The sequence below is a fragment of the Myodes glareolus genome, chromosome 2, assembly GCF_982192425.1.
Source record: "Myodes glareolus chromosome 2, mMyoGla1.1, whole genome shotgun sequence".
Classification (NCBI taxonomy): Eukaryota; Metazoa; Chordata; class Mammalia; order Rodentia; family Cricetidae; genus Myodes; species Myodes glareolus.
In genome coordinates, this window is record NC_142027.1 from 117,387,639 (window position 1) to 117,404,847 (window position 17,209).

Below are 17,209 nucleotides of genomic sequence, written 5' to 3' on the forward strand. Positions count from 1 at the left end.
GGGAGAGGAGGGAACCTGACATCCTGTGGAGTCTCGCCCTCAGTCTAGTCCCTGGAGAAGACCCACGTGGAAGTAGGGCCCAGATATGGACACAGTAAAGCGTAGGTCCCCCATGTGTTGGGGGCCTGTGCTGTACCAGCAAGTGGAGTTAAGCTAGGCTGCAGTGACCTAACCCCACCTTGTCTTTCTAATGTTCTATGAAACAGTCCCTCAGGACTTGTTACCTGGGGCTCTGTAGCTTGGCCCCACGTCCTCTGCAGGGGTGTGACCTATCTTGGTCAAGGTGAGCAACCCCATCTCATCACTTCATTTCTTAGACCAGAGTTTTCCATCCCTTTCCACCTGAACAGGTGTTGCAGACTTGGCCTTCTCAATAAGGCTTCACTGTGCCGCTGAAGACACACACACACACACACACACACACACACACACACACACACTGCCCTTTCATAAAGAAAGATGCATCTCCCTTCTTTCCATGGAAAAGCAGCTCTCGCTCCATTAATTCCTGGATATCCCACCCGTGAGCCTGGTAAGCCCACCCTGGGAGCAGGAGAAAAGCATCGGAGGAAGTAAGGTCTGGGCCTATGGGGTCTGTGGTCCAGAGGAGCAGGGCAGGAACCAAACGTCTCAGCGGAGGTTGGTATGCTAGGCTTGGACTCTGAAGGGAAAACTCTCATTAAAAACATTTGTGTAAAGAAAGGAACTGGGTGAGGACATGGTGCTGCAGCTAAGACTGCCTCTGGTGGGTGCGGACATACCTGGTGGACTAAATCTCTCCAGGAGAAGGCTGTGTGAGTGCCGAGCAGCAGCAGTCAGGAGAGAGACCCTGAATGTGTGTGGTGGAGGGTGAGGAATCTGACTGACAGTTGGTTCACTTAGTCTTACAAGATATTGTCCGGACGGGAAGAGCAGAAAGGCCCCCTTGTGAACTTACCGAGAGTGCATGTGACAGGACAAAGGGGGCCAGACACAGACTGCTTCCTGTCCCTCTTTGCTTCCCAATCTTGCCTCACTTCCTGGCCTTCCTTGCTTGCTGTTTCTGCTTCGCTTCCTGTTCTTGCCTTGCTTCCTGTCTCACTTCCTGGCCTACCTTGCTTCCTGTTCTTGTTTCATTTCCTGTCTTTCTTCCTGACCTGCCTTGCTTCCTGTTCTTGCTGTTCCTGCCTCACTTCCTGGCCTGCTGTGCTTTCCCTCCTTCCTTGTGTCCTAGCCCACTTCCGGTTCCTGGTGTGCATCTTACTTCTGCACTTGCATCTCGCTTTGCTTCCTGCCCTGCTCTACTTTCCCTCCTGCACATCCTGCCTTGCCTAGTTTCCACTTCCCACTCTTCTCCCTTCCTTAGCTTTGGTTCTCGCCTCTCTTCCTGTCCTGCTGCACTTGAACCCCCCATGCTGGCTTTAGAGTCACGCAATCCCTACACCTTCCTAGCCACCAGCCTGCAGCTTGTGGGACACACCAGTGGAATGTCTTCTGAGGCTGGGGCAGAGTGCTGGGGACCCACTTCTGAGTCTCTTCCACCCGGATGTGCCTGCTGTGTGCTGACATGCAGTTCCCCAGTGACTGCCCACAGCTGGCTGCATTGACTTCTCCGTTCAAGTAACACGTTTCTGTCTCAAGACCGGAATAGAGCTATACAACTAAAACCAAAGGCACAACCATGTAAAAACAGAGAGTGTTGGACGCTGGTGGCCTTTAATCTCAGCACTTGGGTGGCAGAGGCAGGCGGATCTCTCTGAGTTCGAGGCCAGCCTGGTCTACAGAGTGAGGTAATGGACAGCCAGAGCTACATAGAAACCCTGTCACGAAAAAGCCAAAACCAAAACCAAGCCGAGAGCAAGGTTGCCACTAGAGGTCAGGATGAAGGTCAGGATACTAAACTAGACACCTCTTGTTTCGAGATCAGGTCTCCGGTCCCCAAGCCACCTCCATCAGTGCCACCCTTCCCCACTGTAAAGTCACTTGAGTCCCCAATTAGGATTCTGCTGGGTGTCTTTTAGGACATGCTTTAAAAGATTTTCCTTCCTTCCTTCCTTCATTCCTTCCTTCCTCTTCCTCTTCCTCTTCTTTTTCTTCTTCTTCTGTATGAGGGTTTTACCAACACATATGTCTGTGCCCCACGTGTATGCAGTGCTTGAAGAAGGCAGGAGAGCATCATATCCACGAGATTGGAGTTACCAACAGCCACTAGGTGGGTGCTAGAAATGGAACCTGGGTCCTCAGGACCAGCAGCCAGTGCTCTTACTGCGGAGGGATGGCTCTCTCCAGACGTTTTTATTTTGTTTTCCGAGACAGGGTTTCCCTGTGTAACAGCCTGGAACTCAAATTTGTAGACTAGGCTGGCCTTGAACTCACAGATCTGTCTGTCTCTGCTTCCTGTGTGCTGGGATTGAAGGCACGCACCACCATGCCCAGCCATATGCTATTTTTGAAGGCTGTATGTGACATGGTGAAGCCTTGGTCTCATCTACCGGGATTAGTAGCTGTCACCCCCTGGTTTTCTGGAGGCTGCGGTCTGTGCTGTTGGGACCGTTTGCTTTGGGTGTCTTTTAGCAGATTGAGCTCTGAAAAGAGACATTCTCCCCAAGATGCCCATATGGCCCACTCCACCTACTGTGCTGGGACTTTGGCTTTTAAGTTCACCTACTCCGAGAGGCCTAGCATGGCCTTTTCCCCTCAAAACCCCCCATTCTCCATTTCTTCACAGGACTATCTCTCTCAGTTCTTCCCGACTCACACATGTACTGTCTGCTCCGACCAGCAGGTGGCAGCATTGTGCTCTCTGTTCTAGGACAGTTGTCTGAGTGATACATACATATAAAAGCTATATATACATATACGTATGTACGTGCAAAATAATACATGCATATACAAATAATGAAGGCTCAGAATAGGAGTCACCATCTGCAGGGCCGGCTCATGTCCTTGCATTTAAATGCTACAGCTGATTTAACACACTGACTCTACCCCTTGGTTCAGGTGTGGGCAAGTATGGAGGCAAGTATGGAACTTTGGAATCCAGAATGGTGAAAGGCCAGTGAAGTGAGTTCTGTCCAGAAGAGGTCTGTTTTAAAGGGGGTCCTCTCCCCCGCCCCCACTGTTTGGGGGAAACAGCTAAGGAAGGACCTATTTCGGCTCTCAGTTTCTGAGGTTTTGGCTGTGGTGCATGGCTCCATTGCTTTGGCAGAGAGGTAAGGACAGAGAGTATGGCAGAGGCTGTTTACCTTACGACAGGCAGGAAGCAAGAGACACAGAAAGGGACCAGGGACAAAATAGACCTTCCAGAAACACATCCCCCCAGACCTTGTGATAGCTCTCCAGAGACACATCCCCCCGAGACCTTGTGATAGCTCTCCAGAGACACATCCCCCTGAGACCTTGTGATAGCTCTCCAGAATCACATCCCCCCTAGACCTTGTGATAGCTCTTTTTTGTTTGTTTTGATTTGTTTTGTCCATTTGACACAAGCTAGAATCATCTGAGGGGAAGGAGCCTTAATTGAGAAAATACCTCCATGAGATTGGCCTATGAATCATTTTCTTAATTGATGATCGATGTGGGAGGACCCAGTTCCTGTGGGTGGTGCCACCCCTGGGCTGGTGCCACCTCTTGGCTGGTGGTCCTTGGTGAATGAGCCATTGGGAGAAAGGCAGTAAGCAGCACCTCTCTGCTTCAGTTCGCGCCTCCAGGTCCCTTCCTGGGGTTCCTACCCTGGCTTCGCTCAGAGGTGGACTGTGAGCTCGAAGCGGAAATGAACCCTTTCTCCCCCACATTGCTTGTGGCCACGGTGTTCCTAGCAGCAAAAGAAAAGTAACTGAGCCAGGCCCCCTTCCTCCCAGGAGCCCACTGATAAAGCTAGCGCTCAGATCACCTCTCAGTTGAGACTGAACTTTCCATACATGAGCCTTTGGGGGTTGCTTCATAACAGAACCACAGCAAGGAAAAAGGCAAGAATTCCCTGGCCATGCAGGTAAGTGGGAAAGACACAGGAGGCCTGCGCTCTACCAATGGAACGGTTTGCAGGGCAGGAGCTGCATAAAAGAGCTTGGTGGTTCTTTAGAAGTGCTAGGAGAGAGATGGCTCAATGGTTAAGAGCACTGACTGCTCTTGCAGAGGACCCAGGTTCAGTTCCCAGCACCTACACTGCAGTTCGTAGCCATTGGTAACTCCAGTTCAAGGGAATCCAATTCTTCCTTTTGGCCCTCCTGGGCATCAGACATACATGTGACATACATATATGCAGACAAACTACATGTTAAATAAAAAATAAAATCTTTTAAAAAAAAGAAGTCAATCTGTCTTCTGACCCAGAAATTTCACACTTAGGTGTTTGCCCAACAGCACAAAAACATTCATTCATACAGTGACTCCAGAAGCATTCCACAAATAATAGGGAGCAACTCCTACAGCCCTCACGGTGACAGAAGATATAAATATGATTAGCCCCACAGGGAGTGCCCCCCAGCAGCACGAGGTAGTAGACCATGGACTCCACCATGCAGTGGACCTCCAAACAGTGACAAGCCAGACACAAATGACAGTGTGATGCCATCCACTTGGAGACCCTGACAGGTGAGACAGGAAGCAGGTTGGAATTTACTGGAGGCAGGGCCAGGACCTGGCTGCAAAGCAGTTCTCAGGAGAACAGGATGTCATCCGGGTTCTGGAGATGGCTGAGTGGGACCTACAGTAAGGCAGTGGCTGCCCTGAAATGGTCCGTTCTGCGGCAGGCTTCCTATTCCCTAATGTTGCACCTAAAAATTCTTAAATTATAATGATGCTTGTTGAGTAGAGTTTATTTTTTATGAATATTTTGCCTACATGTATGTTTGAGCACCGTGTGTGTCTGGTGCCCATGGAAACCAAAAGAGGGTGTTGGAGCCTCTGGACTAGAGCTACAGGAGATTGTGACCACCATATGGTGCTGGGAATCAACGTGGGGTCCCTCGTGGGTTTCGACCGTCTGACCCTGAGGTATATATGTGATATCTATCTCACATCTTCCTCACCCAGTCCTCTGTTGATGGACACCCTGGTGGGCCTCATAGCTCAGCCACTGTGTACGGTGCTGCAGTGAGCTGGGCACGCCAGTGTCTCTGTGGTGTACTGACTTAGAGTCCTTTGGGAAAAATATCTGGGAGTTTGGTGTGCTGCGGACACACAGTAGGTCTCTTTTCATTTTCATCATATCACGGTGTGGGGAGCCTTTGGGCTCCTCGATGTGTATAAAACATACAGTGGATGAGGAATGCCCTTGTTTGCTTTCTGTGGCTGTGTTCAGACACTGACAAAAAGCAACGGGGTGTGGGGATACAGTTTACAGTCCATCACCTAGGGAAGCCGAGGCAGGAGCTCAAGGCAGGAGCTTGAAGCTGAAACCGCGGGCTCTCCGCTTTCTGCCTTGCTCCCAGGCTGTCAGCTCCCTTTCTTACACAATCCAGACTCCCCCGCCTGGGGATGCTGCTGCCCACAGTGGACTGGGTCCTCCTACATCAATTAGTAGTCAATAAACTGTCCCACAGACACGACCACAGGCCAATTTGATGGAAGCAATTCCTCAGTTGAGGTTCACTCTTCCGAGGTGTGTCAAGTTGACAAAACAAAGACTAGCCAACAGGGTGAGTGATCCTGTTCCTGCTATGGAAGCTGTTTCCGGCCTTGCGGTTGACTTTCTCGGTGCAAGAGGTGGAATTGTGTGGTTCCTTTATCATTTGCCCTCACAGCCTGCAGGGCATACCGTAGGCAGCAGAGGGCGCTTGCTCACAGTGCTCCAGTCCAGATCCAGCGTGGAACGTGGTTTTGTTTTACTCCTTGGCAATAGAATTGGTGTCAATCAAATCCCCTTTTCCCCCTGACCTGTACGACCCATTAAGAGCTGTATATTGTTGCTTCTGAATCGAACCCCTTTCAACGGGAGGCCTCAGAGCCAGCAGAACATGAATGATCCACACACAATGACTACCTGGGAACTATGGCTTGCTCAAGACCCGCTGCTCTGAATAGACCTCAGGGTGGCAGGGTCAGACTATGGGAACCCACAACGGACCTCTGGGAGGAAGGGGTTCTGTCTGATCAATAGCTGGAATGAAGCACTGGCCTGAACTTTAATAATAGAGCAGAAGAGTCTCCCACAATGCTTAGCAGCTCTGAGTGAGGAGCCGGGTGCAGCAGCACTGTGAGCTCTGAGCCACGTGGAGAGTTTAGTTTGTTTTGAAAAGTCCTGGTTGCTGGGTTTTTAGAGGCTTTATTTTTATTGTGTGCTGGCACATGCATATATGTGCATGCCATTACACAGGTATAGAGGTCAGAGGACAACTTGCAGGGATCAGTTTTCTCCTTCCACCCGGGGCATCAGGCTTGGCAGTGAGCACCTTTGCCTGCTGAACCGCCCCACCAGCCCACGGCCGGAATGATTTTAATTTCAATGTTTTTCCGTTCTGTTTTGCATTTTGAGGCTGGGTCTTGAGATGTAGTCTAGGCTGGCCACCAGTTTGCAATCCTCCAGCCTCAGCCTCTGAGTGCTAGGAATTTCAGGCCTGAGCCATCCTAAGACATTTGGATTCCTAAGTGTAAACTAGTGCAAACCACCCAGATTGCAGGTGCTTATGGCACAGGCTTGGCACTCAGCAGGATCAGTAACTGTACTGACGAGATTCATACAGGCTGGGGACTTCTGAAGGTGGCTTCAGGCCGAGTCACGGTGGTGTGACTAGAGATAAGAGCAGCCATTTCACCTCCTTTTATGCAGAGAAGGCAAGCCAGGAGGCTGTGGTGCTAGTTCTGTGTGCAGAGGGCAGGGTGATGTTGGCCTTGGGTTGCTTGGAAGGACTTAGGTTTTAAATTTTTAAAATTGTGTGCGCGTGTGTGTGTGCGTGTGCGTGCATACGTGTGTGTGCATGTGTGCGTGTGTGTGTGTGTGTGTGTGTAGGTGCTGAGGGAGGCTAGAAGAGGGTATCAGATCCCCTGGAGCTGGAGTGGCAGGTGATTGTCGTCATCTGACATGGGTGCTGGAAACCAAACTCTGATCCTATGATTTGCTCTTAACCAGTGACTGTCTGTCCAGGCCCGGAACTTGTGTTTGATGAGGTGAGCTGTAACATGAAGGGCCATCTTGTTTGGGTTTTCTGTCCCACCTGGTACCCTACAGCCAGCAAGCCCCAAAGAAAATGACACAGAGTCTACATTAGTTATAAAGCTGATTGGTCCATTAGCTCAGGCTTTTTATTAGCTCTTATGACTTATATTAACCCATTATTCTGATCTATTTTAGCCATATGGCTCAGTACCTTTTCCAGCTGGCAGATCACATCCTGCTGCTTCAGTGATCTGGGAAGGAGTGGGAGGAATCAACTTCCTCCTTACCAGAATTCTCCTATTCTCATTGCATCACCTCTACTTCCTGTCTGGTTGGTTCACCTATACTTCCTGCCTGGCCAATCAGCATTTATTTAAAACATGATTGACAGAATCCAGACAATTCTCCCACACCAGTGAGCGATGCTGTTGGCTTTGGAGCTGCTAACCCTGAGGCGCTGACAGGCTGTGGGGAACGCTCTGCTCCATGTATGTGTGGTGCCTGTCACCTGGCCAGGACAGAAGTGGCATGAAGCCCCCCAGAGCAGCTGTGGTCTACTGGAGAATGCCAAACTGTAAAGGGTCACCATGCCACACCAATTGAAAGTCTGTCAAGGGTGACAGATCTCAAGGGAAAACAAACAAATATGGGTGTGGTCATGCGGGAAATGAAACCGTGGTTGAAAGCAATTTACTCAACAATTATTTGGTTTTTGCTTTTGAGAAAAGATCTTGCTACTATGTAGCTCAGGCTGGCCTTGAATTCTCAGCAATTCTCCTGCCTCCGCCTCCACATCTGACCAATGGTATTTTTTTAATTTAAAATTATTTATAATACTTCAGATTGAGACACCATAATTGCATTTTGGGGTCTAGCATGTCCACGGTGTGAAATGGCTCTGTGAAGGTAATGAACACGTCACCTCCTTAGCATCTGTCACTGCTTTGTGTTGGGGACTCTGAGCCCCTCTTCTAGATCACTCTTTTTTTTTTTTTTAAATATTGATTGATTGATTGATTGATTTTGTATGCAATGTTCTTTCTGTGTGTATGCCCGTAGGCCAGAAGAGGGCACCAGATCCCCTTACAGATGGTTGTGGGCCACCATGTGGTTGCTGGGAATTGAACTCAGGACCTTTGGAAGAGCAGGCAATGCTCTTAACCTCTGAGTCATTTCTCCAGCCCCCTCTAGATCATTCTTGAATCATAGCTAGCTGCCTCTAGCAACACAGGTGGCGTCTGTGTTTCCTCACCTTTCTGATCATGTGACACACCATGTCCATATCTCTCCCCAACTCCCTACCGCAGAGGCCCTATTGTTCTTTTTTTCTCAGTGTGATTGACATATTTTATCTGCTCTATGCAAATGTGTGACACTAGTCTTTCTGTATAGAGCTGATGTCACGTAACACAACTTCCCCCAGCCGTGACCCTGCTGCTGATTTTCATGGCGATTTCAACTCCTAAGAAGAAGTTGCATAGTGACCATGCACTCTAGGACCCTACATTCACCCATCCCTCCTTGTGCCACCTTCCTTTTTTCCTTCCTCCCCCTCTCCCTCCCTTCCTCTCTTCCCCTTCTCTTTCATTCATTTTTTAAAAATATTTATTTATTTATTATGTATACATAATTCTGTCTGTGTTTATGCCTGCGGACCAGCAGAGGGCACCAGACCTCATTACAACCACCATGTGGTTGCTGGGAATTGAACTCAGGACCTTTAGGAAGAGCAGGCAATGCTCTTAACCATTGAGCCATCGCTCCAGCCCCTCTTTCATTCATTTTAATCCTAAAAGCTGAACGGTGAGTGTTGCCAGCTCATGCCAGCCTCCTGACACCTTGTCCACCAAATCTTCATCACGGTGCTGCCGTGGGACGCAATAGAGCTCACAGATAAACATCGTCAACTCAGGAGCTCTAGCATGCCCTGTCTCTAGGGTCAAAGGGTCAGCCAAAGAAATACACCCTGACCCTGAAACTAGAGCCAGTGAAAGAAACACCTTTTTTACCCTGAAACCAGAGCCAAAGAAACACACTATGCCCCCTAAGCATAAAACCAACCAGTCTCTGAGCATGAAATCCAGCCAACCTCTGAGCTTTTCCAAGATCAGGGATTGACATCCAACCATTTCCCACCCTGAAAATTTCCTTCCTGGAAAAACTCCGCCCCTAAGAAGCTCTATATAAACCCTGCGCCTATTCAGACTTCTGGGCTCCTGGAGACTCCAGCCGCTCCTGGACTCTTCTCCCTCAATAAATCTCTCCAGTGAGTTTTGGGTGAAGACCTTCTTTTGCTGGAGTGGAGCAGGGAAGCAAAGGACATCTCTGCTGGGAAACTCTCCACAGAGTGGAGCGGAGCTGAGCTGTAATGGCTCTCTCAGAGAGGAGCAGGATGGCTGCATCCCGCAGGGAAGCCACCCCCCACCGGAACACAGCTACAGGTATAGCCTGACTTCCGACAGACCTGATACCTTTTTCTCCAGAGCTGTAACACTTGCGCTGTCCCCTAGAGTACGCGGCAGAAGGGTATGTTCAGTGGGTTACCAAGGGACACAGAAACAGTAGGGTCGGTGCCATGCTGCTTGTGTGTATCACCTACCTTAGCCCTCTCTGTCTTCTAACTCGCTCCAGGCATCGGCATTGTCACACGCTGTATACTGACAAAAACAGATGCTGTAGGTCGAGGTGACTATCCTCATCCCTGCTAGCTTATGGCCATGAAAGGGTGTGTGCAGTGGCGGGTGGCAGGCCCTACTGTTTGGGCCCCCAACAGGACTATGTACTAGAATTACGATCTCTTTTCTCTAAAAAATAGTTTGTTTCTGATTCATGGTCTCAGGTAGTCCAGAGTGGCCTCTGATTTGCTGTGTAGCCAAGGATGACCTTGAACTTCGGATCCTCCTGCCTACCTCCCCAGTGCCGTGGCTGGTTTATTCAGTGCTACGGATTGGATTAAACCCAGCCCAGGCCTAGAGATGCATTTCTAACATGCCAAGCAGGCAGTGTTTCCCACACATCTGGAGCTGGCAGGATCAGCCACTTCTCGTGGCTGGACAGACACACCAGGAAGGCATTCTGCAAGGTGGGTTGCTGGCTCTGCACCTCTGCCTCTGGGTATAAGTGACATACAGGGACAACCCTGGAAGACCCATGTAAGGCGCCACACAGCAGAAGATGAAAGTCACATAGATTCTAGAGTGTTCTGAGTGTTCAAATGTCACAACTTACAAGAATTGATATCACAGGAGAGTGTTTATTCAGCAGAACATATCGGTGACAAGACAGAGCTTAGAAAACAAGAGACAGTAACAATGACCTTCCTCTGGGTGCAGAAAACGTCACGAAAGTGATCTTGTACAAACCGCATAAATAAACAGAGGGGCCGAAACCCCAGCCCACTCAGGAAGGGGTGCAATGACGGGGCGGCATTCTTTGTGCCTCAGGAGTCGGAGTGGCCACCCTCCATGGCTACCGTGAATGTGGAAGAGATCACCCCGGGCAGGTGAGATGGCTCAATGGGCAAAGCCCCACCCCCTTTTAAAATATTTATTTATTTAGACAAATTCTCACTGTGTGGCCCCAGCTGACCTGGAGCTCACAATGTTGACCAGACTGGCTTCAGGCCTCGAACTCAGAGGGATCCCCCTGCCTCTCTCTGTCTCTCTGCCTCCCTAGTGCTGGGATTAAAGGCACGCATCACCATACTTGGCCTTACAAGCTCTCCTTGTAGGCAAGCCTGGTGATCCCTGGGATCCACGTGGGAGACAGAGAGAACTGACTCCTGGAAGTTGTTTTCTGCTCTCTACACATATGTGATGCACGTGTGTGCATGCACATGTAGGAGCCAGCCATGATAAGCTAAATATGAGCAGATCAGCCAAAGGAAGTTCTTTACTTCCAACCATTATCACCTGCCAGAGTAGGACTCAGCCATCGGTAAGTTTAATAGAGGCCCGAGTCTCAGTAGTTTACCCTGAAGTAATACCTGGTTGCAGGAAGGACCATAAACTAAGATTACCTGAGCACCACCCAAGAACAGACCATCCAAAGGAAATGCCTAACATTCCAATCGCTGTAGATAGGACCACCTGCCAGCACCCACTCACCAGGACACCCCTGAACCTCAGAAACCGCTCATCTCCACCTCTACTACTATAAAAACCCAACTCTACTGAGCTCAGGGCTCTCCATTTATTCCAAAACGTTGAACATGTGGAGAGACCGAGTTTGCAAGCTTGCATGCAATAAAGGCTCTTTGCTTTTAAATATAGGACTTGATCTCCTTCTTGGCGTTTGGGGGACTTCGGGGATTTGGGCATAACACATACACACACACACACACACACACACACACACACACACATACACACACACGCGCATAAACAACGGCATTGACAAAATAACACCTTTAATCCCAATCCCAGCACTCGGGAGGCAGAGACAGGGAGATCGCTGTGAATTTAAGGCCAGTCTGGTCTACGAGAGCTAGTTCCAGGACAGCTAGGGCTAGGGCTACACAGAGAAACCCTGTCTCGAAAGTCCTCACTCTTTCTCTTATTTTGGGTTCAGAGAAGGAACCTCTAGGTGGCACCAGAGAGCAATGGATCTTTCTTGCTGAGCCAGCAAGAAACAAGGGACTTGCCCTGTGAGATACTGACACTTCACTGCTCAGGGTTGTCGCTGCACCTTCAGTCTGAAAGAGCAACCAGAGCCAAGACAACGGACTCCCTAAAGAGTCATTACCAGGTCACACGTGGCTGCTCCTTTTCTGGGTCCCATGCTAAGCCCCAGAGGGCCGACTTTGAGCCTTCCCTTCCTCTCACTGAGGCTGGAGAAAATCAGTTTCAGGTCTGGCCTTCCTTTGAGGATCTGTGTGGACAAAGGACCCCCAGGCAATATTTTCAGCTCCTGAGAGCCCTGCCTCTGTGACTGTCTGAGTGTGTTCCTTGCTACTAAGCCTACTTAAGTACATGACAGGATGGAAAGAGTCGTCAGCAAGTGGGCTGGTGAGAGTTGCTGAGCACACCAGGGACAGACAGGCAGTGGGGGCAATGCAGTCTTCTCTAGCTAATGTAGTGGGAACTCTATTCATCCGAAGTATATCCGTCATGGAAAGAAGAGGCAATTGCTCGGTTTGCAGAAGGAGTACAGGATCTTGTGCACAGCAGCGAGCACTCCCTGGGTCCAGTTCTGCCTGGATCAGGGTTGAGGTTCCGTCTGTTTTGTTATTAGAGCGATTAGGGCCGGAGCCTGTGCCCTGGCAGCCCGAACAAGACAAACTTGGTCCTGGGACGTCTGTTGAACAATCCAGGTTTGTGTGTCCCAAAGTAAAGAACTGAACCAGGGACTCAGATTAGAAGTAGAAGTAAAGATACTATCTTAGTTAGGGTTTATATTGCTGTGAAGAGACACCACTGCTGGGGAATATTAGTTGAAGATATGCTCCGTTAGTTTATGCTGTGCAATGTTTGTTTAATGATGCAAAGATGTGTTGTATTCTTTTATTTTGCATTTGTTTCACTCTGTAACACTGTGTTACTTTGCTTCCCTCAAACACCTGATTGGTCTAAAAAAAGCGCTGAGCAGGAGGAGGGATAGGCGGGGCTTCCAGGCAGAGAGAATAAATAGAAGAGGAGGAGCAAGAGAAGGGAAAGGAAAGGAGGACTCCAGGGGGCACCCACTCAGCCATACAGCCAGCCATGGAGTAAGGAGGAAAGAGAAACATATAGAATAGAAAAAAGTGAAATCCCAGAGGCAAAAGATAGATGGGATAATTAGTTTTAAAAAGCTGCCTAGGGAAAAAAAAAAAAAAGCTGGCTAGAAACCGAGTGGTGGTAGCTCATGCCTTTAATCCCAGCACTCGGGAGGCAGAGGCAGGCGGATCTCTGTGAGTTCGAGGCCAGCCTGATCTACAAGAGTTATGTTCCAGGACAGGCTCCAAAACTACAGAGGAATCCTGTCTTGAAAAGCCAAAAACAGAAGAAAAAAAGAAAAGAAAAGCTGGCTAGAAACAAGCCAAGTCAAGGCCTGACATTCATAAGTAAGAGTAAGTCTCTGTGTATTTATTTGGGAGCTGGGTAGTGGGCCCCCAAAGAATAAAGAGTAAAAAATACACCATGACCACGGCAACTCTTATAATGAAAACATTTAATTGGGGTGGCTTGTGTACAGTTTCAGAGGTTCAGTCCATTATCAGCATGATGGGGAGGATGGCGGTGTGCTGTCGGATGTGGTACTAGAGTAGCTGAGAGTCCTACATATTGCAGGCAATAGTAAGTCAACTGATAAACTGGGTGGTATCCTGAGCATAGAGAACCTCAAAGCCGGCCCCTACAGTGACACACTTCCTCTGACATGGCCATATCCACTCCATTAAAGCCACACCTCCTAATAGTGCCACTCCCTGTAAGACTGTGAGAGCCTATTACATTGAAACTACCACAGGCATTTTATTAACAAAGTGAAAACATTCTGGAGAATGGTATGGGCTAGGGACGGAAGGAAATGACCCCAAAGTGCCAGGCCTCAGGTCATGTAATGCTTTACAAGACATTTACAGAGTATTGATCCTGCCATATTGTGTTTCAAGATTTGTTTTTTTTTTTTTTTTTTTTTTTCTGCTTAGAGTAAGTGGAGGTAGTGAAGGGTTTCCACCATTTCTCTGCCAACTGGTTTATTTGTTAATCTCTAAAACATTATTTTTAGATTTATTTATTTGTTTATTTTGTTGTTGTTGTTGTTGGTTTTTTTTGTTTGTTTGTTTGTTTTGAGACAAGATTTCTCTGTGTAGCCCTGGCTGTCCTGTAGACCAGGCTGGCCTTGAACTCAGAGATTCATCTGATTCTGCCTCTCAAGTGCTGGGATTAAAGGCAGTGTACCACTACTGCCTGCTAGGTTTATTTATTTTATTTTCTATGTATGTGCATGTCCTCGAGTGTAGGTAGGAACACTCTGCATGCAGTGCCTGAGGAGGTCTGAAGAGAGTGTCGGAACTGGAGTTACAGATGGTTGTGAGTCACCGTGTGGGTGCTGGGAAGCAAACCTGGTCCTCTGCAAGAGCAGCTGCTGCTCTGAACACTTGAGCCATCTCTCCAGCTCCCCCGTATGTTAATCTTAGTGCTGCCATCTGGGCCCTGTACTCCCCTGTCACCACCATGGTTCCACCATGAGACTTCTGGGCAAATCCCCATTCCTGGGGTCAAGTGTTTCACTGTCTGAGTCAAAAGGAAGGCACAACAAATATGTATGTTCATTCCTGCCCCGTTCACCTCAACATTAGAGCGGGAAGCATGGTAGGAAGAAGTCCTAAGCCATCCATTTAACCCCAGCTGTTCTCTGCAGCCTAAGATAGAAAAGGGAAAAACCCCTGCTGTGTGTGTTTAAAACGGGCCTCACAGAAGCAGGACAACACACAGCCAACAGCTACACAAATAGAGCTTTGCTTTTCTCCCGTTAGAAGAGGTTTGAACGCAGGCCGCTGCTGCCTATTGGCTAGTGGCTGGTCTACGTTGGGGCTGCCATGCTCACAACTTTGTAAGCCTCTTAGTCACGCTTGCACGGTGGCTGCCACAGCTCTGGCTCTCACGTCTGTATTTACGGTGGGAGCTGGAAGGGAGAAGGAAGGATAGGGTTTGCGTTACCTGCTCCTCTTCAGAAGGAAAAGCAAAGCCCAGCTTCCAGTTCCTCTCGTCACCAATAGTGCTGACACTCACTTGTCTCCCACTGGAACCTGAGCGCATTGCTATCCTGGGTTAACCCGTGTTCTGCTTGTAGAAGAAAGAGGTGGCCGGTACTGGGGAGTAGCCTATCAGCTTCCTTTAGTGTTTAGGAGCAATGTTTCCTCCTCAGTGAAGAGAATGATACCTCGATGGCAATGGAGAAGAGGCCGGGGGCCTCACAGGGAAGTCCTACCCCCACCCCAGTAGGCACCCTGGATACCAGGCTGTCTGAAAATGGGGCCATTGGGGGGAGGGGACCTGGTGTCCAGCCTGGGGTCTTGGGGTGAGTGCCCTGAGCCAGAAGAGTGTGTGCACCCCAGTGATGACAGACAGAAGTCTTTAGGGTGGCTTAAGGATTTCCCACAGAATTGAAAGGTCTTTCAGTTTTGATGTAATTGTCGAAATTATAATTTTGATAATGGAATTAGCTAATGTGTCCTTAAGTCCTATACCAGACATACTGCTCACATCTCATCCCAATTCTTTGTACTTCCCCTGCTTTATATAAAAATGTTCACCTCCCATAGCCTGGCAGTGGTGGCTTTAGTCCCTAACCCTAAACCTTTAATCCCAGCACTTGGGAGGCAGATGCAGGTGGATCTCTGAGTTCGACGCCAGCCTAGACTACAAATATTGTTCTTTAAAAAGAATATGATGATGGGATGCCCTGGGTGGCCTGCGAGCCAGGCAGAGGCTGCCGCCAGAGCAGTGCATGGTCCCCAGGTGAGCGGCAGAGAGTCAGGCGACTGGATGCGGTGGACGGCAGAGTAAATGGACATAAGGCTATACATAAAGCTAAACATTTATTACTTAAAGAAAGGGAGACATAGACAAACATAGAGAGAGACAGAAAACACATGTGCACACGGCAAGAGATGGACAGAAAGGGGAAAGCCAAGATGGCGACGAGGTCAGAAGTGGCTGGAAGTGGGCGTGGTTAGCTCTTAAAGTGACCGCAAAAGAATAACAACAAAGTGGGTTCCAGGATGACCAGGGCTACACAGAGAAACCTTGTCTTGAAAAAATAAATGTCCACCTCCCATGTATCAATTTCTGTCACCTTCCTATTTATGTATTTATCAACATCAATCATCTGTCCATATCTGTCTGTCTGTCTGTCTGTCTATCTTTCACTTCTCTGTATCATCTACCAATCATCTATCAATTTAATCTATGTATCTAAATACCATCTATGTACCTATCTATCATTTATCATCTATCATCTATTCTGTATCTTTGATCTGTCATCTCCGTCTATCACCCACCAACTGTATATTATCTATCTAATGATCTATCAGCCATTTATCATCTGCTTCTATCAGTCATCTATCGCCTGTCTCTCATCATCTATACACGAGTTTATCATCTATCTACCTATCAATTATCTGTCGTCTAGCCGTCTGTGTTTCTGTCTCTGTGAATCTGTTAGCTGTCAGATGTCTCTTAGCTGTCCCATTTGCATCTGTGTGTCCACAGGGAGAAAGGGAGGTGGCAGAGCCATGGAGGGAGGAAAACTCTGGACTTTACACTTAGTGCTCAGATTAGCTCCCCCCAAAACAAGCCTAATGTGTCTGTGGGACCACAGCTTGTGAATGGCATGGCTACAACTCAGCCCTTTAGTTCTCTGGGTCCGCAGAGTGGACACTATGGCTTGGGTCTGGGGACCAAACTGGAGCAGACGTGGCATCTGGAGTCCAGGTGTCCCAGGCGTCCCAGATGTCTAGTCCCATGCTTCTGAGGATAAGTCCCTGAAGTCAACAGAGAAGGGGAGTGCATGCTGGCTCCATCTGGGAGGGTGGGCATGGCGTTGGCTGGGACAACCTATTGTGTTATTGACTCAGAGAGACCATTGTAGAGGACTCGGCTGCAGGACCTCATGAGACAACCATCAGTCCCTGAGACAGCTTCAGGAGGCATTGGTCAAGAGTGGCCCTGACTTCCACATGTGGTGGCCGGGTGCCTCTCTTGGGAGGTGATAGGGAACCTGGTAATGGGAAGGAACTGCATGCAGGGGGCGGGGGCAGAGATCAACCTCTAGATGACTGCTCATGTGTGACCTTTCTTCATTTCCAAAGAAGGTTGAAACCTACACACATGTAGGCAAACACTGTGCGCATAAAGCAAGAAGATAAAAAACGGAAGAATCGAACCAGTTATCTCTTATCTCTGTCTCGATCTTGTTTCCCTTTGGCGTTTTGAAACTGACTCTTAGTCTTTAGACTCAGCTGGACTTGAGCTAGTGATTGTCCTTCCACTTTAGCCTCCCAAGTGTTGGCTTTGCAGTTCCTGTGCTCTGTTATTTAATTACCTTTTAAATATTGTGATAAATATTGTGATACAGGCTTTGAGCACGCCAGGCCAAGCTCAGGCCCTCACACATAACGTTTAGGGGTTCCAGCCCCTCAGTCCCTCCCTC